This window comes from Myotis daubentonii, chromosome 3 (genome assembly GCF_963259705.1).
Source record: "Myotis daubentonii chromosome 3, mMyoDau2.1, whole genome shotgun sequence".
Classification (NCBI taxonomy): Eukaryota; Metazoa; Chordata; class Mammalia; order Chiroptera; family Vespertilionidae; genus Myotis; species Myotis daubentonii.
The window spans coordinates 212,800,759-212,825,415 of record NC_081842.1 but is presented as its reverse complement, the minus strand read 5'-3'; the positions used below and the strand labels follow the sequence as shown (position 1 = coordinate 212,825,415).

General features: G+C 55.7%; 1 pseudogene; it reads left to right on the top strand.

Moving 5' to 3' along the window:
- Positions 1–5,881: 5,881 nt before the first annotated feature.
- Positions 5,882–6,655, top strand: LOC132229556 (14-3-3 protein eta-like; annotated as a pseudogene).
- The last annotated feature ends 18,002 nt before the right edge of the window (positions 6,656–24,657 follow it).

Sequence of the window (24,657 nt, the reverse complement as noted above, 5' to 3'; positions counted from 1 at the left end):
CTTCCTCTCTGAAATCAATAAAAATATAAATTTTTTAAAATATAAAAAATTGAGGGGAGAAACTAAGATGGCGGCATAGATAAACACCGGGAAATTGTCGCCTCACACAACAATTGAAGAATGCCGCAAGGGTCAGAGCAAACATCGTCCAGAACAACAGGAAGGCTGGCTGAGTGTAATTTCTACAACTAGAAGAAAAGAGGGTCACGCTGAGAGCCAGCGGAGCTGCGGAGGTGAAGTGCAGAGGTACGGCGCGGAAAGGGGGTGGCACCTGAGGACGCGGCTGTCTTTTTGAATCACAAGCTCCCGACTGCTCTGAACTCCGGTTCCAGCGGGTCTCTGGGGACCCAGGGCTCATACGGGGAGAGGCTGGTCTGTCAGGCGGCAGCGGGCGAACTTGAGGGCGGCTTTCCCTCAGAGGTGCTTGCAGCTGTTACCGGGACGCGCGGCTCCGGGCGCGGAGAATCACCATAGCTGCTTTCACCGCCCTTTGACTCCCTGAGACCCCGCCCCACCCAGGCTGCGGCAGAGGCTTTTGCATGTGAATGTACCTAACTACAGCCCAGCCAGGCAGACCCGGAACTTCCAAGAGAAGGCCCAAGGCCCCGCAGCGGCTTGCATTGCTTCACAGCTGAGCCTCTTCGTAGCTCCTGCTGTGTGGCCTCAGGCAGGGGCTGAATTAGCACCTCCTTAGATCCAGGAGCCACTGTACCCAGTGGTCAGAGGGGGACCATTCTCCCACTTCAGACACAGCTGATTCCCACAGCCAAATGGCCTGGAGGTCAATTCCTCCCAGTGATCCTACAACAACCAAGGCACCAAGAGTGCACCAAGAGTGTCTACCCCAGGTAACTGGGGAGGCTGAGCCACTGGGCCCTACAGGACACCTGGCGCGCAGGGCCACTCTATCAACACAGGGAAGCAGCCAAAATGCGGAGACAAAGAAAAAGGTCACAAATGGCAGAAACGGAGGAAAGCAAACGACTGGATATAGAGTTCAAGGCCACGTTTATAAGGTTTTTCAAGAATTTTATGGAAACCGCCGATAAATTTAATGAATCCCTCAAGGAGTATAGTGAGACCATGGAGGACATGAAAAAGGACCAACTAGAAATTAAGCATACACTGACTGAAATAAAGAATAATTTACAGAGATCCAACAGCAGACAAGAGGATCCCAAGAATCAAGTCAAAGATTTGAAATACAAAGAAACAAAAAATACCCAACCGAAAAAGAAAAAAGAAAAGAGATTCAAAAAATATGAAGATAGTGTAAGGAACCTCTGGGACAACTTCAAGCGTACCAACATCAGAATTATAGGGGTACCAGAAGGAGAGAGAGGGCAAGATATTGAAAACCTTTTTGAAGAAATAATGACAGAAAACTTCCCCTACCTGGTGAAAGAAATGGACTTACAAGTCCAGGAAGCGCAGAGAACCCCAAACAAAAGGAATCCAAAGAGGACCACACCAAGACACATCATAATTAAAATGCCAAGAGCAAAAGATAAAGAGAGAATCTTAAAAGCAGCAAGAGAAAGACAGTCAGTTACCTACAAGGGAGTACCCATTCGACTGTCAGCTGATTTCTCAACAGAAACCATGCAGGCCAGAAGAGAGTGGCAAGAAATATTCAAAGAGATGAATAGCAAGAACCTGCAACCAAGATTACTTTATCCAGCAAAGCTATCATTCAGAATGGAAGGTCAGATAAAGAGCTTCACGGATAAGAAAAAGCTAAAGGAGTTCATCACCACCAAACCAGCATTATATGAAATGCTGAAAGGTATTCTTTAAGAAGAGGAAGAAGAAAAAGGAACTCTTACCATTTGCCACAGCATGGATGGAACTGGAGAGCGGATAAATACCACAGGATCTCACTCATTTGTGGAATATAATGAACAACATAAACTGATGAACAAGGACTGATCCAGAGACGGAGAGGCATTGATTGGACTGTCGGGCCTTGGAGGGAAGGTAGGGGAGGGTGGGGGCAAGGGGGAAAGATCAACCAAAGGACTTATATGCAAGCATATAGGCCTAACCAATGGACACGGACAACGGGGGGGTGAGGGGATGAGCGGGGGGGGGGGGGGGTAGAGGGTACACATATGTAATATCTTAATCAATAAAAAATATTAAAAAAAAATTAAATGAGGGGGGTCTATAATTTTCTTTTTTTCTTAGTTTCTTCATCATATTTTAGAATTAAAATGATGCTGCCTTTATAAGATGGACTGGGGAGATTTCCATCGTGTTCGATGGCCCACAATACTTAACTTACATTACAATCCCCTGTTCTAGTTTTTAAAGTTCGATGCAAGTAGGCCACAAACCCGTCAGGTTCTAGAATTTTTTCAGTAGTTCCCTGCAGCCATCACCCCACTGTGCCCTCCGTTAACTGGATATTCAAGTTTCCCCTCTCTTCATGGGTCTATTTTTGTGGCATATTTGGTTTTTAAAAACCACCCAGTTCTCTTATGTCTGTTAATTTGTTGCACATGTTCTCATAGGATTATTTTAATATCCTCTCTTCCTGGTTATTTTTCCTTTCTCACTCCTCAGCTTGCATCTTTTTACTCTTTGTTTTTCATAACAGTTTTTGAGGTTACTGTTCTCTTCCTAGAACAAGTTCAGGATGTGTTTCCGGCCGCTGCTTTGTTTGCATTATTCTATGGATCACATCTTCAGTCTCTGATGCCCCGTACCTGGCTTGTTTTATTTCACTGTTCTTCTCTTGCTTGCTAAGATAAGCACTTAGTTTTATTTTTAGTTTTTTCACCTTCTTGAATAAGGACAGCATTTGAAGGTTATAAATTTTCTTTTGAATACAGCTTTGTTTATCTCACAAACTTTGGTATTAAGCATTCTTTCATTTTCTTTTTACATAGTACTTAATTTTACTTTTGATTTCTTTGGTCTAGGAGCTACCTAGGAATATGTTTGCAATTTCTAAATATTTTCAAAAATTATCTTCCTTAAATTAGTTATTTCACATAGTGGATTATAATCAGTTCATGTAACTTGAAGGTCTCCACATTTGTTTAAAAGTCTGCTGTGGTTTTCTTTTTGCCCAAATACTTGACCACTTTTTATAAATGTTCCATGAACACAGGAAGCAAAACTCTCTTCTCTTTGAGGCATGTAAATATTTTCAGGTAGGGAAATGGATAGACGGATGCCTGTGTACTTACAGATACAACTTCACAGGCAACATTGTCAAATCCTGCACGCTCGCACTTAGCTTTGTGTCCAAGAGAGCTCTGACCTACATCTTCAAGTGGCCAGAGAGGCGATGTCCCAGTTCCGCTGTTCGCCTCGGAAACGGCAGTAAGTCCTTGAAGTAAACACGGTGAGAAGAAAGAACACACAGCAGCTTTCATGAGTCCCTTGGCCTCCTGGGAAGGCAGTCAGAGCTGTAGAGCATTGGGTGCTGGAACAATGGCACCAGGAGCAGCCTTCCCTTCCCCCTACGTGTGGCTCTCAGAGGAGCCAGGCCACGTTCTCCCATAGGCCTCACCCCGGCCGGTTTGGCTCAGTGGATAGAGTGTCGGCTCTGGGACTGAAGGGCTCTGGGTTCGATTCTGGTCAAGGCACATACCTCGGTTGCAGGCTCAATCCCTGGCCCTGATCAGGGCACGTCGGGGAGGCAACCAATTGATGTGTCTCACATCAATGTTCCTCTCTCTCTGTCTCCTCCTCCTCCCTTCCACTCTCTCAAAAAACAAAAAAATGAATGGAAAAAAAATATCCTCAGGTGAGGATTAACAAACACAAAAAGAGGAAGGCTGGGCCGTGCTCCAGGTAAGACACGATGGGCAAAGTCTAGGAGAGGGCAGTGGAGAGGACTTGGGATATGTTTTCAAAGAAGAGATGAGACAGAGGAATTGGTTTAATGTAGAGGATTCAGGGGAGAGGCGTGAAGGGTAGTTCCAGCTTAAGTAGCCAGGAGCCGTGGTGTGACTGCCGCGATGGGGGCGTGGCGGGAAGAGCGGGCTGTTTGTGGCTGGGGTCCATTCACTGACTGTTGAATAAGTGTTGATGTTAAATGAATGGATGAATGCCTGAGGCTTTGGGCATTGGGGGTTTGAAATGTCAGCGACCTATTAAGCAGGGTGGTAGGTGGGCTTGCCTGGGAGCAGGGTTCATCGGGGACCCGATTTGATTATAGTGAGAGTCCAGTGTGAGCCCATGAGAGGCCTGGGTGCAGCGCAGGCGCTCAGCACTGCCTGGGTGGGTGTAGGAGCGCGAGCCGGGAGGGAGACTGAGGAAGTGTGTGGGAGGCATGGGTGGTCAGCGGGCTCGAGGGGCGCTGAAAAGTCAGGCGAGGTGTGTCGGGCGGATTCAGCAATCCGAGGACATGGTAAGCAGAGCCATGTTGGCACTGGGGGAGCAGATGCTAAAGGAGGGTGGAATCCGATTGAAAAGAAGCAAACATTTCAACTCACACTTCATAAAAGAAGTATACCAGGGGCCAAGAAGCACATGAAAAAATGTGCACTATCACGCTCAGGGAAATGCAAATTAAAACCAAAATGAAATATCACTGTGCACCTGTAGAATAATTAAGCTAAAACGTCTGACAAGCCAAGTATCGGCAAGGCTGCGGAGCATATGGAATTCTCGTCCGGTGCTGGTTTGGAGAACAGCTTGGCAGTTTCTCACAGAGTTAACGTGCCCCACCATGTGACCCATCAGTTCTACTCGAAGCTATCAAGAGAAATGAAACCGGCCCTAGCCAGTTTGGCTCAGTGGCTAGATTCTGCAGACTGAAAGGTCCCAAGGGCACATACCTGCCCGGGTTGTGGGCTCGATCCCCAGTGTGAGCGTGCAGAAGGCAGCCGATCAATGATGCTCTCTCTCTCCCTCTCCCTTCCTCTCTGAAATCAATAAAAAATATGTTTTAAAAAGAGAGAGAGAGAAATGAAACCATGTCCACACAAAGACTTGTACACAAACAGTAGCCAAAAACTGGATTAAACTCCAAGGCCCATTAACAGCTGGATGGATAAACAAATTGGAGTGTCACCTAAGGATGGAATACCACTCAACAAGGGACATGAACAAACTACCTACACACAGAACCGCGTGGATGAGTCCTGGCATGGTGCTGAGCCAAAGAAGGGTGCTATCCGATGTGCGCTTTAAAGAGATGGCGGTGTTGGGTGTGGAGGAGGCTGACTGGGGATGACTAAGGGAGGAGTTCTCCTTAGAGGACCACTGAAATGGTCCGGCCAAGAGAAGAGAAGGGTCCGCCCAGTGCGTTGATTGGCGGGTGTGACCGCGAGGGGAACGGGCTGGTGCTTCTGTGGTTGGAGCGGTGGGCGGGAGCCACTGCTGCCTGTCCAGCCTATCAGTCCTCACTCCTTCTGGAACTAGACCCTGAATTCCTTTGGGAAACGATCTTTACGTATATCTGTGCTTATTCATATTCCCATAGCCAGCCCGTGAGAGCCTGTCCGGGATACAGGGTTGCTTCTGGAATGGACCTTTGGTCCATGAGAGTGGTTTGCACCCAGGCACTTGGGCAGAGGTTCCCAGGAAGAGATGCTCTCTTCCCACTGGAGCTGGAAGGTAGGCGCCTGCAGCTGCGAGGACCAGGGAGCCAGGAAGGGCCCGCCCCCGAGTGAAGCAAAACGGAGAGAGGCCACCTGCCAGGCGCAGGGAAGCCAGGTCCTGAGGAGGGCACCTGAGGCCCTGGGCTAGGCGTCAGCCGGTCCCCAGTTCCATTTCCTTCCGCAGGTCGCTTGCAACAGGGAGGGCCCACCTCCCTGCTTTAAAGATGGAGAAGCAGGGCTGGAGCGGGCTCTGGAGGGAGGGGAAAGCGGCAGGTGAGAAGGGCCTGCATCGAGCAGCCTCTCCTCCCTCAGCGGCCTCCGACTGGGGAGCCAGTGGGCAAGGGAGTTAGCGATCCGTTGCGGGGTGCGGGGTGCAGGGCGCAGGCGAGGCCGAGCCACAGCGACATGGGGGACCGGGAGCAGCTGCTGCCGCGGGCACGGCTGGCCCAGCAGGCGGAGCACGACGGCGACAGGGCCTCCGCCATGAAGGCGGGGACAGAGCTCGAAGAACCTCTCTCCAGTGAAGGTGGAGCCCTCTCTGTGGCCTCCAAGGATGCGGCTGGTGCCAGGCGACGCTCCTGGAGGGCCAGCAGCCGCACGGAGCAGAAAGCCATGCCCACGGGAACGAGAAGAAGCTGGAGAAAGTGAAAGCTTACCGGGAGGAGATCGAGAAGGAGCCGGACAAGCTCCTCATCGAGAACGCCAGCGACTTCCAGGTGGAGAGCGAGGTGTTTTACCTGCAAGTGAAAGGCGGTTCCTACGTCACCTGGCAGAGTGGCTTCGGGGGGAGAAACACGGTGTGGCCGAAGCTTCCTGGCGGCCGACACGGAAGCCTCTGACATCAGCACCGAGCACATGCGGCCCACGCACCCGGGACGCTGGGCCCGGCCCTCACCTTCGCCGGGTGCTAACGTGGGAGCCAGCGTGCGCCCCGCAGGCCTGCCTCTTAGCCTGAGAGCCTTCGATGGTGCCCTGAGCAGGACGCACTCACCGAGGACTCCCATAAGGACTCCACGCTCATCACGCAGTCGCTGCGAGACAAGCTCACCCTCTGGACGAGGGACCAGCAGGATGAAGAAGCAGGAGAAGGCAACTGAAGAGCTGCAGGTTAGGGTCCCCCCCTTCCTTCACCACCGCCCCCACCATCACCGGCCCTTCCTTCACCACCGCCCCCACCATCACCGGCCCTTCCTTCACCACCGCCCCCACCATCACCGGCCCTTCCTTCACCACCGCCCCCACCATCACCGGCCCTTCCTTCACCACCACCCCCACCATCACCGGCTCTTCCTTCACCACCGCCCCCACCACCATCACCGGCCCTTCCTTCACCACCGCCCCCACCATCACCGGCCCTTCCTTCACCACCGCCCCCACCATCACCGGCCCTTCCTTCACCACCGCCCCCACCACCATCACCGGCTCTTCCTTCACCACCGCCCCCACCATCACCGGCTCTTCCTTCACCACCGCCCCCACCAGCACCGGCCCTTCCTTCACCACCGCCCCCACCATCACCGGCCCTTCCTTCACCACCGCCCCCACCATCACCGGCCCTTCCTTCACCACCGCCCCCACCATCACCGGCTCTTCCTTCACCACCGCCCCCACCATCACCGGCTCTTCCTTCACCACCGCCCCCACCAGCACCGGCCCTTCCTTCACCACCGCCCCCACCATCACCGGCCCTTCCTTCACCACCGCCCCCACCATCACCGGCCCTTCCTTCACCACCGCCCCCACCATCACCGGCTCTTCCTTCACCACCGCCCCCACCATCACCGGCTCTTCCTTCACCACCGCCCCCACCATCACCGGCCCTTCCTTCACCACCGCCCCCACCATCACCGGCCCTTCCTTCACCACCGCCCCCACCATCACCGGCTCTTCCTTCACCACCGCCCCCACCATCACCGGCCCTTCCTTCACCACCACCCCCACCACCATCACCGGCCCTTCCTTCACCACCGCCCACACCATCACCGGCTCTTCCTTCACCACCGCCCCCACCATCACCGGCCCTTCCTTCACCACCACCCCCACCACCATCACCGGCCCTTCCTTCACCACCGCCCCCACCATCACCGGCCCTTCCTTCACCACCGCCCCCACCATCACCGGCTCTTCCTTCACCACCGCCCCCACCATCACCGGCCCTTCCTTCACCACCACCCCCACCACCATCACCGGCCCTTCCTTCACCACCGCCCCCACCATCACCGGCCCTTCCTTCACCACCGCCCCCACCATCACCGGCCCTTCCTTCACCACCACCCCCACCACCATCACCGGCCCTTCCTTCACCACCGCCCCCACCATCACCGGCCCTTCCTTCACCACCGCCCCCACCATCACCGGCCCTTCCTTCACCACCGCCCCCACCATCACCGGCTCTTCCTTCACCACCGCCCCCACCATCACCGGCCCTTCCTTCACCACCACCCCCACCACCATCACCGGCCCTTCCTTCACCACCGCCCCCACCATCACCGGCTCTTCCTTCACCACCGCCCCCACCATCACCGGCCCTTCCTTCACCACCACCCCCACCACCATCACCGGCCCTTCCTTCACCACCGCCCCCACCATCACCGGCCCTTCCTTCACCACCCCCACCATCACCGGCCCTTCCTTCACCACCGCCACCACCATCACCGGCCCTTCCTTCACCACCACCCCCACCATCACCGGCTCTTCCTTCACCACCGCCCCCACCAGCACCGGCCCTTCCTTCACCACCGCCCCCACCATCACCGGCCCTTCCTTCACCACCGCCCCCACCATCACCGGCCCTTCCTTCACCACCGCCCCCACCATCACCGGCCCTTCCTTCACCACCGCCCCCACCATCACCGGCCCTTCCTTCACCACCGCCCCCACCACCATCACCGGCCCTTCCTTCACCACCGCCCCCACCATCACCGGCCCTTCCTTCACCACCCCCACCATCACCGGCTCTTCCTTCACCACCGCCCCCACCATCACCAGCCCTTCCTTCACCACCGCCCCCACCATCACCGGCTCTTCCTTCACCACAGTCACTAACAATCTGGCGCTAAACCTGTCTGCACTGGCAGCACCGCCAGCTCTGCTCCCCTACTCCCGCCCCCCGGGAAGCAGTTTCAGATCCATCTTCACGGGCATTGCTGGGCTCATGGCTGCTTTGAGCCCGCGGGAGCTTTCTCTTGAATCGTGCAGACAAGTGTGCTCTGAATGAGGCATTTTACTATGCCTGTTGGTCGTCGTGGAAGCCAGGTGGAAGCTGTGAGGAGGTTTAGAAAGGAGAATTGGCCAAAACAGGCTACAGTGATATTTAAAGGACCCATTTAAAATGAGCCGATAGTGTTTTGTTAGTAAGCAGTACATCTTGTGCATGCAAAGAAGAATTCATCCCTGCCCTAGCTGGTTTGGCTCGGTGGATAGAGCATTGGCCTGCGGACTGAAGGGTCTCAGGTTATATTCGGGTCAAGGGCACATACCCGGGTTTGCGGGCTCGATCCCCAGTGGGGGGCATGCAGGAGGCAGCCAATCAGTGATTCTCTCTCATTATTGATGTTTCTATCTCTCTCTCCCTCTTCCTTCCTCTCTGAAATCAATTAAAAAAAATATATTTTTTTTAAAAAAGAATTCATCCCTCCCACCTCCTGTTCCTTCAGCTGATGGGAAACTGTTAAGGAAAGCTGGTAGAAAGAGGACACTTGCTCCTTCCGTCAGCTTTATGTAAACTGTTAACGTGAGGTTTCAGTAGCGCCTTGTTTGGCCTCTTTAAATTACGATGTGCACAAACCTTCTTTTAAATGCAGGGCACCTCAAGTTTTGATACCTGTAACTTTTTTTTGGTTGTGATTGTTTAAGAATCATGGATTGATTTTTTGCAACCCTTTGGCTATTGTCCTTGTGTATCCTGACAGCGCCACGTGCATCAGCCCCTGTCAATCAAGATGGGTCATTATTGAAATGCCGGACTTCTAAATTAAATATCTTGGAATTTAAAAAAAAAAAAAAAGATGGAGAGGCAGGAGCGGGTGGGAAGTTGAGTTTTATTTTGGACACGTTGAACGTGGGCCCTTTGCAACCTCCAGTCAGTAGGGTTAGAAAGAGAGAGATCTGGGAGCCAGCCCCTTGGAGATGAACGTTTCAATAAGGAGTCCGTCACGCTGCTCGAAGAGGTGTAGAGAGGGCATGTGGGCTCAGGGAGGATCCTGGGGGAGCGGACAGAGGGTTGGGAGAGGAGGATCTGGGAAGGAGGGGGTCAGGAGGAGAGAATGGCGAAAGGGACTGCTCTGGGCAAAACGGCTGAGGAGGGCGAGGCCGGGCAGTGGTGTCAGCTCCGAGGTCAAGTTGAGCAAGACTGAGATCTTCAGACTTGGAAACTGGGCCGCGGCGACCTTCTCCCCGGTGGTGCTGGGAGAAATAGAACCCAAAGGTGAAGAAGTGAATGTGGAAATCTCTTCCCAATTTGATGGTAGCAGAGAAAGAGGGGGGAGGGTGTTGTTTTTGCCTTTTAGGTGTTTGTAAACAGCAGGGAGCTGGGCAGGAAAGACGCAACCGGTGGGTGGGAAGGGGACGGTGGAGGAGAGAGAGCAGATCAGGGTGGGTGCGATGAGAGCCTGGAGGCCTGGGCAGCAGGCCTGACAGCACGGAGCGGGCCTCTTGCCTCCGAGGTGGCCGGTTGTATCTGACACATTAACCAGTATCTTATTGAAAGTTCTCAGTTTTGCTTTTTATTCCCAATCAAGCTAGACGAAGTCCCTCAGGAGGTTGGGGCTGGATCAAAAGGCAGGAACAGGAGGGCCGCCAGGGAACCGAGTTTGAGTTACAGGAGTCAGACTGTCTGCAGTTATGGGAGGAGCCGGGAGGTGAGGGCTGAAGGGCATTAGAAGGTCAGATCAAGGTCACTGATCTCTTCCTGTGGATGGATGAATAAGACTGAGGAGGGGACCAGGGTGGGCATCTGTGTGGCTGCCCTGTGTGAGTTTGCAGCAAAGGCTCTGGGGGAACGGGGGCAGGGGGTACACAGTGGTCAGTGTTGGTCAGTGAGGCCGCCATCTGCAGTAGGCTGGCTGCGGGGCAAGAGCGAGGGAAAACTGGAACTGACCGGCCCGTCTATGTCTGCCTCTCGCCATGACCTTCAAGGCAGAGCGACTGGGCTCACCTTTGCCCCCAAACCTCATGCCCCTTCCCTTTTGGCAGCTCTGCCTTGGAACCGCCAGGAAGGGGTTCTGAGACACGTAGCTCTTGGCGTCACCAAGTCGACCAGCGCTGTCCTGTAGAAATACAACACAAGCCACACATGTCATTAAAAGCTCATGAGTCACATCTGACAGGAAGGAAAAAGAAACGGGAAATTAATTCTCTTAATACATTTAACTCAACGGGGCCCAAATAGGACCAGGTCGTGTGCCGTCGATGTAAAAATGATGAGTCAGATGCTCTGCGTTCTTATTTTGAGCCACCTTTGCCCAATCTGGTGTGTTTTCCATGACTGAGCAGGTCAGTTCAGATGAGGCGCATTCAACAGGTGGAGCCAGTGGCCGCCACCCTGGACGGGAGGGAAGGGACAGAAGGACAACCCTCTGTTGGCTGGGACGCAGAGACGCAAGAGAAGTGCCCGGGCACGTGTCTGTGTCCGGGCCTGATGGGGAGAACCTGTTTGTGGGCAGAGCCGCGTGGGAAGGCCCCTCCCCCGAGTCCCCCCGCTGCCCCCCGACCCCCCATCCTCAGCCATGGCCATAGGCCACCATGAGGACTCAGCCTGAGTTAGGCCTTGGCACCTGGGGAGTTTCTTGGTGGGTGGAGGGCAGGTTCTTACCGGTTTGGGGGTCACAGACCTGTTTCGTTTGGGAGCCCTGTGGGAGCACCATCTGCTGAGAGGAGGGTGAGGAACCGTCCAGAAGGGAAGGAGACTCTGCAGGAAGAAGGCAAGGCCCAGGCTGTCGGGAGTGACCGTTCTTACAGCTGGGTGCCTGGTGTGGGCTGGGCTGCCTTTTCCCCTCCCAGGGCTCCCGGGCGGCCTTGGGGCCGCTGGTCAAGTCTACTTGGCTATACAGTGGGGAGCATCTCCGTGCTCCTTGGAGCCCCTGGAGTTCCCTGGGGGTCAGGAAAGGTGAGTGGGTCATCTGCTTCTCCTTGTCTGGGCTCTGGGAGCCGAGCTTTGTTTGCCAAACACCAGGATCAGATTAGGCAACTCTGCAAACAAAACCACGGCCCCTGGCCCGGCGCCCGGGGTGTTTAAAGGCACAGGCAGGAGATGTGCACGTGGACACCCCGCGTGGGACATAGTCGGGTAAGAGCTAACCAACCCAGGGCCTCGGTGGCCAGGCCTGACCCACAGTCCAGGCCCAGCACAGGAGTCAGTGCTAACACACTCCAGGCAATTTATCTGAGAAGGTGATGCCAATTATGTTCATAAAAGCACAGGTACTGGGGGAAGGAGGCATGTTACCAGCTCACAGCTCACATTTTGGCCCTTGGCTTTGTTCTGTTAATCTAGTTATTGCACCAAGAGGGCCCTCACACATTCTCTGAAGAGAATATCTGTGAATATTAGTGACATAATTCATAGTGTCGAAAACATGTCAGCAGATGGAAAACAAGAACGGTGGCTCATTGGTGGTACGCGACCTCTACTAGTGGTGGAGTGTGGCTTTGTCATCCCAGGCACAGCGTAAGCACTTAGCCAATGTGACCTGTGACTTATCTACAACTCACCTCTTGTCGACTTACAGCCTAGTCAGTGATGGCGAACCTATGACACGCGTGTCAGAGGTGACACGCGGACTCATTTTTTTGGTTGATTTTTCTGTGTTAAGTGGCATTTAAATATATAAAATAAATATCAAAAATAGAAATCTTTGTTTTACTATGGTTGCAAATATCAAAAAATTTCTCTATGTGACACGGCACCAGAGTTAAGTTAGGGTTTTTCAAAATGCTGGCACGCCGAGCTCAAAAGGTTCGCCATCACTGGCCTAGTTTATGGTCAAGTTGTTGGGTTTAAATGTTCTTCAGGTTTTCCTGATGGGATGCCTGGAGCATGTCTACATAGAAGATCAAACGCAGCCTTCAGAAAGGGAACAGGAAGTGGAATAGAAGGCATTGTGTTGCTCAGTGTTGCCTCCTGTGTTTGTTTTTATTGATGGTTACGTTATCTTTTCTTCCCTCCCACTCCTATCAACCAGTAACTCGTTTCCTGGTTTCCTGTGTATTTTTCCAGAGAGATACACATACACACACACGCACAGGCACACACAGACTAGATAAAGATATAAGATAGAGATGATATATACATACAGGGTGGACAAAAGTAGGTTTACAGTCGTTTGCATGGAAAATAATACAAACATAAATAACACTACAAGAATAAACTCTGTGTTTCGTGTACTCGCCACTGCAAGCCTACTTTTGCCCCACCCTGTATATCTATATGCTTTCCTCCCTCTGAATTTGAATACTTTTTTACAAAGTTTTAGCATACTAGTCCTTGCTTTTTTCCCCCCCACCTAATAGTATGTTTTGGTGACCATTCCATGCCAGCACATAAAGAGCTTTCTAGTTTTCTTGGACAATAGCATGATTTCCGTTGTACGGATGTACGGTAATTTATGTAAGCAACCCCCTACAGATGGTCGCTTAGCTTGTTTCCAGTCTCCTTGCGATTCCCAACAAGACTCGCCTTATACAGACCAGATTTTTTGATGTCTAAGTTAAATTCTTAGAAGAGGCATTTCTGGATTCTTTGCAGATTTGTAATTTTCACAAATATAGCCAAATTACTCCTATAGAGATTGTATCAATTTATGAGCTCAGAGAAAATAAAAAATAAAGAATTTACGAGTTGAAATGAATGAGAATGCATTTCCCCACGCCCTCACCCATATCGCGTGTCGGGACATTTTCAGATGTTTGCCAACTTGGGGGAAATGAGCCTCTGAGTGCAGTTTTCATGTGTGCTTCTCTCTCTTATGAGACGTGATGTTTAAGAGCCATTTCCTTGTCTGTGAACCGATGACTTTGTAAAAACCGTTGCATCTTTAGTGTTGTTTTAGAAGACTGAGACAAACCCCTCTTCTTTAGTGATCTGCCCCAGAGTCACTAGCTGTCTTGGCAGTCCTAGACCCTGAACTCTCTTTTCTCCACCAAGTGAGACTGCAGCTCTCTGCTTGTAGCCATTTTCTCTGGGGCCCTTGGCAGGAAGTCAAACTGAATGTGCAGCTTGGCCTTTGGGCCTCCCTTCTCTCAAGTACCGTAGCCCTGCGTTACCTGTGGTTCAACGATACTGGCTGTTTCATGTATTTTGTCCAGTTTTACATATGACAGGCAGATTGGTTGAATACATTGGCCTTGAGTAGAGCCAGAAATGTCTCCTTTTTCCCCCCTCTGAGCCCTTTCCAATGAGGCTTCTATCCTCAAACCCTTCTTTCTGCTCAAAGTCAGCAATGACCTCTGCCCTGGTGACTCTACTCTTCATGACAAGGCCTCGTCTAACCTGAAGAGTGAGCCGCCTTCTCCATTGTGGATCACGCTCTTCTTCCTGAAACACATTTCCTCCCACTGGGCTTCGAGGAAACCATCGCTTCTTGGTTTTCTTCCCGATGCACCGACAGCTCCCTCTTTAGTCTCCGTTGTGAGTTCTCCCTCCCCCTCTCGGCTGCCGAATACTGGGAAATGTCAGGACTCACTATCAGATCTTTTCCTTTCTCCATCCACACTCTCCTTGGTTATCTCCTGGAGCCCCAAGGCTTCAGATAACTCGGACATAGTCACCATTCTCGGACTTCTATCTGCAGCCGGGATCTGTGCCCTGAAACCCAGGCTTGGCGCTCCAACGTCCTTTTCAATATCTCCACTTGGAAGTCTAAGAAGCACCCCACGCTTCGCGGCTTGTCTAGAACAGGACTCATGACCTTTCCCGTCACAAACCTGTCTCCCCCTGTCTCACCCATCTTACTAAATAACTCCCATCTTCCAGTTCTTCAGGCTGACAATTGTGCAGTCACCCTTGAAACTTCTCTTTACTCAAACTCCACAGCCCATCCACCATAAAATCTTAGAAATCTACTCACCATCATCTCCCTCCTGGATTTTTTAATAATTGTTTTTTCATCCTCGCCCAAGGACATGCTTAGAGAGAGGAAGAAAGAGAGAGGGAAGCATTGATGTGAGAGAGAGAGAGAAGCATCAATCAGTTGCCTTCTGTGTGCACCCTGACCAGGGATTGAACCCACAGTGCAGGTATGTGCCCTGATGGGGAATCGAACCTGCAACCTTTCGGTGCACAGGACAACACTCAACCAACGGAGCCACTCTGGCCAGGCTCTCCTGGATGTTTGCAGTCGCCCCCTCAATAGCTTCGTTGCTTCCACTCTTGCCTCCTGTGTGAGCCAGGGGCACGGCAGGTGAGGCCAGCCTTCCCCACAAGGGTACCGGGCACGCGCCTGAGCCATCTGGAAGCTCTGTGGCCTAGCGGAACCCCGGCCGACGTCACACAGAGCTGAAGAGGCACGTAGCTGAGCCAGGCAACACTCAGATGCAAGAGCTAATAAACTGGTTGTTGTTTTAAGCCACAGCATTTTGGGGTGATTTGTTACATGGCAGCAGGTAACCGAACAGCAACTCACGCCAGCCCATGCGAGTGGCCTTTGCTGCCTGGATTCCCAGCCCCCACCCCAGCCTCTGCCGTAGGGAAACCAAGGGCACTGTGGCAGCCAGGCCTCTGGCCTGGGGTGGAGCTCGCCAGGCGCGCTTGGGTGGAGGGAGAAGTCTGGATCCCGTCCCCGCGGTGGCTGGGAGTCTGCGCTCACTCTGCTCGTCTCCATTCCTCTTCTTGATTGGCACTTTAATGAGGGCAGAAGGGGCTGACCCCTGCCAGGGGCCCAGTTCATGCCCCGTTTATCTCACAGCTCCAGGCGGACTAGAACAACACGGCAGGCGAGCGGCCGGCCCGGAGCCCCCGCCCTCGGTGATGGATTGAGTGACCGCGGCGAGTTGGCAGCTCAAGTGTGAGGTTGCTGCACCGTCCTGTCAGCGTCAACAAAGGGCCGGGCGGGCCCTGCTGGCCGCGGCTCCTCCAGGGGCTGGGGAAGAATGACAAGCAGCTCCCTCGCAGGGGCCCGGTCCCTCTGGACGGAGCCCCAGAGGCCGGAGAAAGCCGGGTGGTGCAGGGGGTGGTGCAGGGGGTGGGGGTCCTGGGCTTGTAGGAAGAGCTGGTGCGGGAAACGCTTCCTCTCGGCTCCAGCCTCCGGACCAAGCCTGGGCCAGGTCCTCAGCAGACGCCCCTCCTGGCTGGGCTGGGCCTTTTGCGTGCTGTGCCACCTTGAGTGAGTCTGACCACCTCTCTGGGCCGGAGAGCCCGCCTCGGTAAGAGGCTAATACTGTTTACATCTCCAACCCCAGGTTCTTGTGAGGATGAAATGAGACCTGTTGGCAAAGCTTCCCAGCTGGAACGCGGGGTCCTCCAAGCGGGGCCTCAGTGTACCTGGTTGTCTACCACCATCTCCCCGGCACACGGGTTTGAGTCGAATGACTCGCTGAGAGCAGCCAGTGGTGGCACAGTCCCCTCTCCCCCAACCACAGCCAGGAACCGTCACCAGGAGCCAAACCATGGGCACCGCAGCCCCACGCGGGAGGCGCATCCATCTGCACATGGAGAAACTGAGGCCCAAGAGGTGCCTCTGCCCAGGGCCCCGCAGAGAGCAGAGATGGATCAGGGATCCTGACCAAGGCTGCCTGGCTCCAAAGTCTGTTTGCAAGGCCCACGTCACGGCTGGAATTTCCCTGGAAGGACAGAGGGAAGCCAGCGACAGCCCCGGCCCTGCAGAGGGAAGGGATCCAAGCCTCGATGATGGAACACCCTGTGCCCACCCAGCGCTCAGGTGGCCGCCCTTACCATCGTCCTGGTGCCACAGGGCGACCTGGAGCTCAGAGCCAGTCCCGGCCCCTCATGGGGAGCAGGGCACCCAGGGAACCAGCGCCTCCAGCCCAGGGGACTCAGTGGTCTGGCCCAGCCCCAGAGTCCCCAGATCTGGGGTCCCCCACCCAGCCCCGGACAGGACGTCACGGGAGCCCCAAGGCTTGGTCCTTAGAGCTGGGGAGGGGAGGGGACAGAGCTGGACAATGGCCTGAGCTTTCACAGGCCTCCCGGGAGAGGACGGCACCAGCCTCCGCTCAGAGCAGAGGAGCGTCACCTCCCTGTGAACTCCCGGAGGCGGAGGCCAGGCCCCAGCAGAGTCAGAGGAAGCAGCAGGGCGGCCGCGGGGCTCACAGGCCCTCCCTCGCTCTCTGCCGGGCGGGTGTCCTCAAACTGGGCTCTGCCCTCGGCTCTCCTGACTCCCCTCCTGCCATCAGACAGATGAACTGCCAGGTGGGCAGGGGCAGCTGGGGCCCTGGGGTGGGTGGAGCCAGGAGAGGGGCCGGCCCAGTGCCCCACCCTGGTTCCTGATGATTGTTTCTTCCTGTCTCCAAGGCCTTTGCATGTGCTGTTCCCTTTGTCTCAAAAAGTCTTTTCCCTCTTTGCCCGGTTAAGTCCCAGTCAGCCTTCAGGGCTCACCTCCAATGCCACTTCTTCCAGGAAGCCTTCCTTAGCTCACAGCCTCCCTGCCTCTGGGCCCCTGTGTCATAGCCTGCACAGCCCCACCAGCACTTCCTTCCTGCTCACGCGTGCTACATGCCGCCCTCTGTTTACTTATGTGGCTGTTGGGTTAATGATGGCTCATCTCTGCTCACCCCGCTGTCCCCGGCCCCCAGCAGACAGCCTGGCACACAGTAGATCAGTGGTTCTCAACCTGTGGGTCGCGACCCCTTTGGGGGTCGAACCACCCTTTCACAGGGGTCACCTAAGACCATCGGAAAACACATATATAATCACATATTGTTTTTGTGATTAATCACTATGCTTTAATTATGTTCAATTTGTAACAATGAAATTGGGGGTCACCACCACATGAGGAACTGCATTAAAGGGTCGCGGCATTAGGAAGGTTGAGAACCACTGCAGTAGATGCTCAATAAAGACTCACTGACAAGTGCTGCGGGCCAGTGTGCGTCTCCCAATAAATTGTGGACTCCGGTGGGTCAGGGACACGTCTGTCTTGTTCACCGCTATATCCCCAAACTCAGCGTCTTACACAGGGAAAGCTCTCCTTGGATATTTGATACCTGAGAGACTTTGCCACGAAAGAAAAGAGAAAGCAAGAACCGCCACCACAAAATCAAGAAAGCTGAGCTAGTTTGTGGCCAGAGCCCCTCCGAGCCGGGAGATGCCGAGCCCTTGTTTCAGAAGAATCGTTCTCCGGCTTCAGTGAGCCAAGCCCCGGGGAGCCATGGCATCAGGGAAAGCTGATTGAGCCTAAGACAAGATCAGCTAGATTCCTCCACTGGTGAGCCTCCAGACTCTACTTCTGCCCACTCGCCTTGGACAGGGGAGAGGGAGGGGTGGCTCCAGTGTAGCCCAGGACAGCTCTGGGGAGGAGCAGACGTCCCAACCCCCAAACTTCCCAATATTCTAAATGTTGAGACCACAGTGAAATGTCAGGGAGCAGGAGATAATGGGAGAATGCCTACAATATATAAAGAGCGCATTTCCATAAACAAGAAAAACATCACGAGTCGATATATGTGAGCAAAGAACATGAAAAGCTCGTTTCCATACAAAGAAACCGGCGTGAAGCAGCCGGCGTTCACTGGGTGTGTGCCCTGTGATGGGCGTCGTGTTGAGAGCTTTAAGTCTCGTGTCATTGTCGCAGGAAGCCCAGCGAGGAAGTCCAGCCCAGACATGTGAAGGTGGGGGCTGGGACCTGTTCCTCATTTTTCCTTTATCCCCTGTGAGATGCTGTGCCCCTTTCGCTTGTTCCAAGAAGGCTCTCGCACTGCTGTCTCCATTCAGTCTCCCGCCGAGAAGGTGTCGTCTGCGGCATCCGATCCGCTCACCCAGGTGTGAGAGGCCGGATGGTAGTTTATGTTCACAACCCTGCCAACCGTGTCCGGAAGAAAATTAATTTACTGCTGAGTTGGTCTGGGTTCTGCAGGTAATGGAATTACTGTTGTCTACTCAAGCAACTCTTAGAAGACTCGCTGAGGGCAGCTCTGAGGAGTAATGGAGACAGGAAAATAGATTGTGAGCTCTTGGGGAAGAGACCTTTTCTTTAGTATATACTAGTATATACTCTGAAAGTGCTTCCCGGCCCACGCTCCTATAAATATGCAAACGGAAAGACAATGACGGGCTGAGTTGGAAAACAATGGTCACAGTGATGTCCTGAGAGGGTGGTATTATCCCTTTATGTCTGACCACTGGCGCTAAAGATTCATGAACTGGGCGAGCTCTCCTGCTCAGAGCCCCCACAGGGGAGGGTGGTGGGGGACAGGTTGATCCTCACTAACAATCCAAGAAGAGCCGATGAAGGCAGCACCGAGAGACTTCTATATTTACTACGTGAGCAAAAAAAAGCGTTGGTAAGGCCCCACCCGCGTTGGCAGGAGTGCAGAGGAGTTCTGAGGCTCACTCCGCGGCTGGGGGCACTGTGGGGGTGGCACCCGGAAAAGCCATAGCACCCCTTATGTTCCTGGTCTCTATGACCCTCTATTAGAAGTCACCCCAAGGAGAAGGGTTACAGGACGCCAAAGCCACAGCTGCTAAAATATGCGCAGTTGCATTGTCGTCAACGGCAGGAAAAAAAAACCAAAAAAATGTGGGTACCACCCATACATCCATACGGGAAGGCCATTGAAATGGCCTTTACAGGGAGAGCTGTAAAGGTTACGTGGAAAGACGGAGGACAGCTATTAAAGTGCTCAGTAAAAGCTCTGCACTGTAAACACCAGTTAAAAAACTGCAGCTTCGGACCGATTTGTGCTGAGCTGGGTCCCGGGACCATCTGCGGGCAGGAACGTCCTTGCGCGGGCAGTCGGTGAACGCCCAGGGGGTTGTTTCTTCTTCTTCTTCTTCTTCGTTTTTTTCTTTCTTGTCACGACACCGTCTTCTTAATAATACTAAATAAATATTTTACAACAATGAGCCCATGGACAGGCCATCTGCTCCGGGAAGCCCCTGGCCCGGGAGCTGTGAGAAAGACAGGAAGCTGGAAGGTCGCCGCGCCCCAGGGGAACCCCACTGTGCCAGGCTCGGCCTTGAGGAGACCCTGCTTCTTCGGGGGGGGGGGGGGGGAGGGCAGCATGCTGATGACCTGATGACCTCTTCTTGCAGCAGTCAGCTGTCATTAAAGGCTCCCACTCATTCATTCATTCATTCATTCATTCCCTCCCTCGTTCAGCCCTCAGGACAGGCACTTCCCCGGTGACAGGTCCAGCTGTCCGCGGGAGGTCAGGGAGGCAGCCCTCACACAGACAGAGGGCTCCCGAGACCGCCATGTGTTTTACCGTTATTTTAACTTTTAAAAATAATGAGCCTAGCCTGGCCGGCGTGACTCAGTGGTTGAGCATCGACCTATGACCCAGGAGGTCACGATTTGATTCCCGGTCAGGGAGCATGCCCGGGTTGTGGGATCGATCCCCAGTGGGGGGCATGCAGGAGGCAGCCAGTCAGTGATTCTCTCTCATCATTGATGTTGCTATCTCTCTCTCCCTCTCCCTTCCTCTCTGAAATCAATTAAATAATAATAATGATAATAATAATAATAATAATGAGCCTATCTTCTGTTTCCAATCAGGAAACAGCTAATCTCAAGGCAGGAGACAAAAGCAGGGTGATGGTGTATGGAACCCCAGCAAGAGTCTGAGATCAGGGTTCTCATTGTAGGAGCAGCAGATTCCCTCCCTCCCCGGCCTGGACCCCAGTCCTGCCTCCGAGGCCCCAGACCAGCGTGACAGGGCGAGGCCCCGGGGTCCATGCCCAGTGGTCCCTGGCCACCGGCTGGCAGGCTCCTGATCCGCAGAAGGGCCCGGTGGGAAGAGACGGCGACCCATGCGGCAGACCCCTCGTAGGCACACAGCTCCAGGGAACAGGTTCTCGACATCACTTGGCCTGAAATGGGCAACATTTGTCTGATGGGAAAGGTGGCTCTGGGCCCCGCGATGGACCCGCAGCTTCTCCACGGAGACGCGGACTTTGGAGGGAGCCGGTGGGAGAGACGATCCCGCTGCCCTTCCCACAGACACCTCCGGCCGCTGGGCCCCGCGCCTGTGGCCCGAGCAGAGGCCACCTGCTCAGCTTTCCTGCCAGGCTGCGAGCTCAGTCTCTCCTCCCCCTCCCGCCCTGGGGGAAGCTTCCCTCTCCCCCCATCCTTGGGAAGGCCGGGGTGAGTTCCCATTTCACAGAGACATAAACGGAGGCTCCGAGGCTGGAGTCAGGTGCCCAAGTCATGCAGGAGACAACGACAGAGCCCAGGCTCCATCCAGACGACAGGGCTCCTCCGTTCTCCGCCCCCTGGTGGGTGGGACCGGACGGTGGCAACGAGACCATCTGCCAGGAGGGTCAAGGTCACGTGTGAGGTTGTGACCTTGGCCTGGCCTCTGGCACTGCCCGTCACCCTGGGCTTCAGGCCCACCCAGCTCTCTGCCCGGCCCCCACAGCTCCCCTGACGAGGCTGTCCCCTCCTTATCATTCTGGCCTCTGCTCAGATGTCACCCCCTCCTCAGGCCTTCACCGACCACCCTGTCAGGGCGGGTGTTTGCCGGTGCTTGGTCTGGGTACCTGTCTGTCTGTCCACGTCTGTCTCCCCTGCCGTCCCTCCCACGCCAGGCTCGCTGCTCTGAGAGCTCCCGGCACCTGGCCCGCTCGCTGTCTGTGTTCCCGGCACCAGGCCCAGCGCTCAGGACGCAACAGGCCTCCGTCTGGACGTGCCCGCGACGGCGCGAATACCAGGCGACTCCCAGTGCCGCCCCCAGGTGTCCTGCGTGTCCCGACTGGCTCGCCCGCCCTTCCCTCCTGGCTCGGCTCCCCCAGCTTTCCTTTCGGTCACAGGTTGTCTCCGAGCACCGGCCTGTGCCAGGCTGGGCCGCCTCCGGTGAACGGGCGGTGGGGGGAGACGGCGGGAGACGGGGTCTCGGGATGTCCTGCCGCTCCTCTGCAGCCCCCCTTTCCTGCTGACCCTCCCTGGGGTTGGCCGGCCCCCACTCTCCTCTGGCACCCACCTTGTGGCCTGAGGCCATTCCTGCCCTGGCCCAGCTCAGCGAAGGCCCGGCGACCAGAGGGCCGGCCTGGCGGTGGCAGGGAGCCTGGGGCTGGGAGCCCCTGCGCCCACGCTGCCCAGGGAGGCCCTGCCTTTGCCGCCTGAAGACAGAGCGGTGGCCCAGGGGGTTGCTCAGGCCAGAAACAAGCAGAGATGGGGGTGCTGGGCGCAGGGTCCCGCTGGAGAACTCCCCCGGCCCCCCAGGGCCGACGCCAGGCCCTGTCAAAGGCAGGTGCTGGGTCTGCCAGCACCTGGGGAGAGGGCTTTGGGGGAAGGAGGGAAGGAGAAAGTCTGAACTTCAGGCTGGGTGGGTCAAATCCCCAGTGTCCACCCGAGACCCCGTGACCCCGAGCCTGTCCCGAACCCTCCGGCCTCAGCCCCTCCCCTGGGGCGGCAGTGACGGTGCCCGGGAAGAGGCAGGTGACACCCCCCAGAGGTGACAGCCACGCGGGCGCTGCCGCCACCTGAGAGTGGGCGAGGAGCAGGTTTGCTGGGTGAAAAGTTCACCGCGAGGGGAGCTGTCTGTTTCCCTCGCCTAATTTATCCACTATTTGGCTAACCTTGCTCTGAACCCAGGCCCCCAGACCCCTCTCCTCCCTCCCCCGCCTCCCCACTGGGCTTCCAGGCCGCCACCAGGCCTCCCGCTCGCGCTGAGAGGCGGGGGCCACGCTGGCCTTGAAGGGGCCTCAGGCCCGCGGGCTGCCCCGGGGAGAGGCGGCTGCCCTGCCAGGCAGTAATTTATGGCTGAACCTTCCCATCTTCAGTAACCAAAATAAAGTCCGGTTGCTGGCGAGGTCCAGGCCCCAAGCCCCAGACATGGGCCGAGCGAGCGCTCAGAAGGCGCCCCACCCGCCGGCCTCCGCCAAACACACAACTGCTCCCGAGACGGTGACCTCGCCTTCGGGGCCATCTGTCATCCTGGCCTGGGCAGGAGCCGGACGCACGGGCCAGCCAACCCTGAGGCGAGGCCGCCTCCTTCCCTGGCCCCGGGGCGGCCTTCCGTCTGTCCGGCCGCTCCAGCTGGTCACGCAGACTTCCTCGTCTCAGCCTCCTTTTTCTGGACACAGGCAGCGGGGATGTGGAGGGAGGGAATGGGGGGCGGGGGGAGAGAGGAAGGCTGGGGAGGGAGGGGGGTGGAGAGGAGAGGACAGCACCCCAACCCTGTGCAAAGCACTTGACAGGCGCCATCTCCCACAGTCCACACAACAGCCCCATTTCATGGCCCAAAGACGGGGCTGGGATGGGCCGGGTCACCCTCCTCAGGTCTCCCAGGAACAAGGATTCTAGCCCAGGGCGCCCTGACCCGAGCCAGCTCTCAGCCGCTGCCTTCACTTTTCATTCCTTCCTGAAAACCCTTTTCAGAACCGTAAGAGTAACACGGTTACAGCGACCAGTGGAGACACAAAGGCGCATAAAGAACGAATTGTCCCAGCCCTGGCCAGTGTGGCTCAGTTGGTTGAGTGTCATCCAGTGCACAACCGATCAATGTTCCTCTCTCTCTCTCTCTCTCTCTCTCTCTCTTCCTCTCGCTAAAATAAACACAAACACATTTTTGAAATAAAGAATGAATAGTCCCAGCCCATCCTGCTCTGCATCTCGGGGGACTGTCCCCCACAAACAAGGTCCTCATGGGCAGGTGGGTGTGCACGGCGGGCGGAGTGCACACAGGGGAGCCCCCATTTGTACACGAACCCGATCCCAGTGCCGACATCCCCTCGCAGCTGCTCACTCACAGCTCAGCATGGGGCAGCGCCCAGGCCGTGGGTCCTATAGGCAGCCACCCCTCAGATCGCCCACATCTCTGCATCCGCCCCTCCTGCTCCGGGCCACCTCCTTGTGTCCACCCATGTCCCCCACGATCGGTTCTGTCTCGATCTGGAATGACCTTTCCACCGTGCAAACCTGCCCCTGTCTCTGCCGATGGCGGAAGGTCCCAGGTCCTCGCCAGGCCCCTCGTGTCCCCGGCGATGTGGCCTTACCGACCCTCCAGCCGCTGGGACCGTCTCCACTGCCTGCAGCACTCCTTGAGCTGGGCCTTCCCTCCGCTCCTCCCGAGGGGGACTCGGGGGGTCTCCGTTCCCACATCACTCTCTGGGGGGGCCACCCCACACCCCCATCCGCACGTGTCACACCTCGCACGTCATCACGCGAGCCGGCCCTCCCCCCTGCTTCCCTGATGGGCTGAAATCTCAGGGCGTCAGTGTTCTGCCTGCTGAGTTCACGGCCACCCCTCCCTCCGTGCCTGCCCATGGCGGGCCTCTCAGGCCATTTGCTGGAGGCTGAGTGGCAGCGTGTGAGCAGGGTGTTTCCTGAATGCCCGCGTTCCGAGCCACTGCCTGGGCTCCCAGAGGGCACTGCTGGCCCTGAGCGGCCTCCTGCTCCCCTGGGGGGGAGCTCCTGCTACCACTCGGGGACAAAAGGCTTTTATAAGCTGTGTGGCCAAGAGGGGCAGAGGCAGAGACGACGGCGGGGCCCCCAGCAGATCTCCCTCCCTCCCTCAGGGCTGTCCCACGAGGGACGGCCAGACAGGCCTGGTCAATAGCCAAGCACCGCACCAGCCAACGGCCCCCCGGGGCACCCACTGCCTGCCAATCAGGAGGGGCCAGGAGTCAAGAGGAGGGCCGCCAACCGCCTGTCACCACACTGGCCAACTGTCAGTCACAGAGGCCAAGGTCCCCTTCTGGGAACTCAGGGCTGCCCATCAAGGCATGGCCAGCTGTCACTCTGAAAGGCCCGCCGGCAAGGCATCCACCGACAGCCCTTCTGGTGAAGCTGCTGTTGCTACCCAGGCTCCTTTCACCCTTCTCCTGGCCAAGGCACCCCACCGGACTTGGGGACCCCCCCCCCGCAACTTGCAGTGGTGTAAAACAGACCCCTTCAGAGGGGTCCTTCCCTCCCAGGCTGTAAAACGGACCGCATGACTCAGGACTGGCCAATCAGAGCATTGCATTTCTCTAGTGTCTGTGATTGGT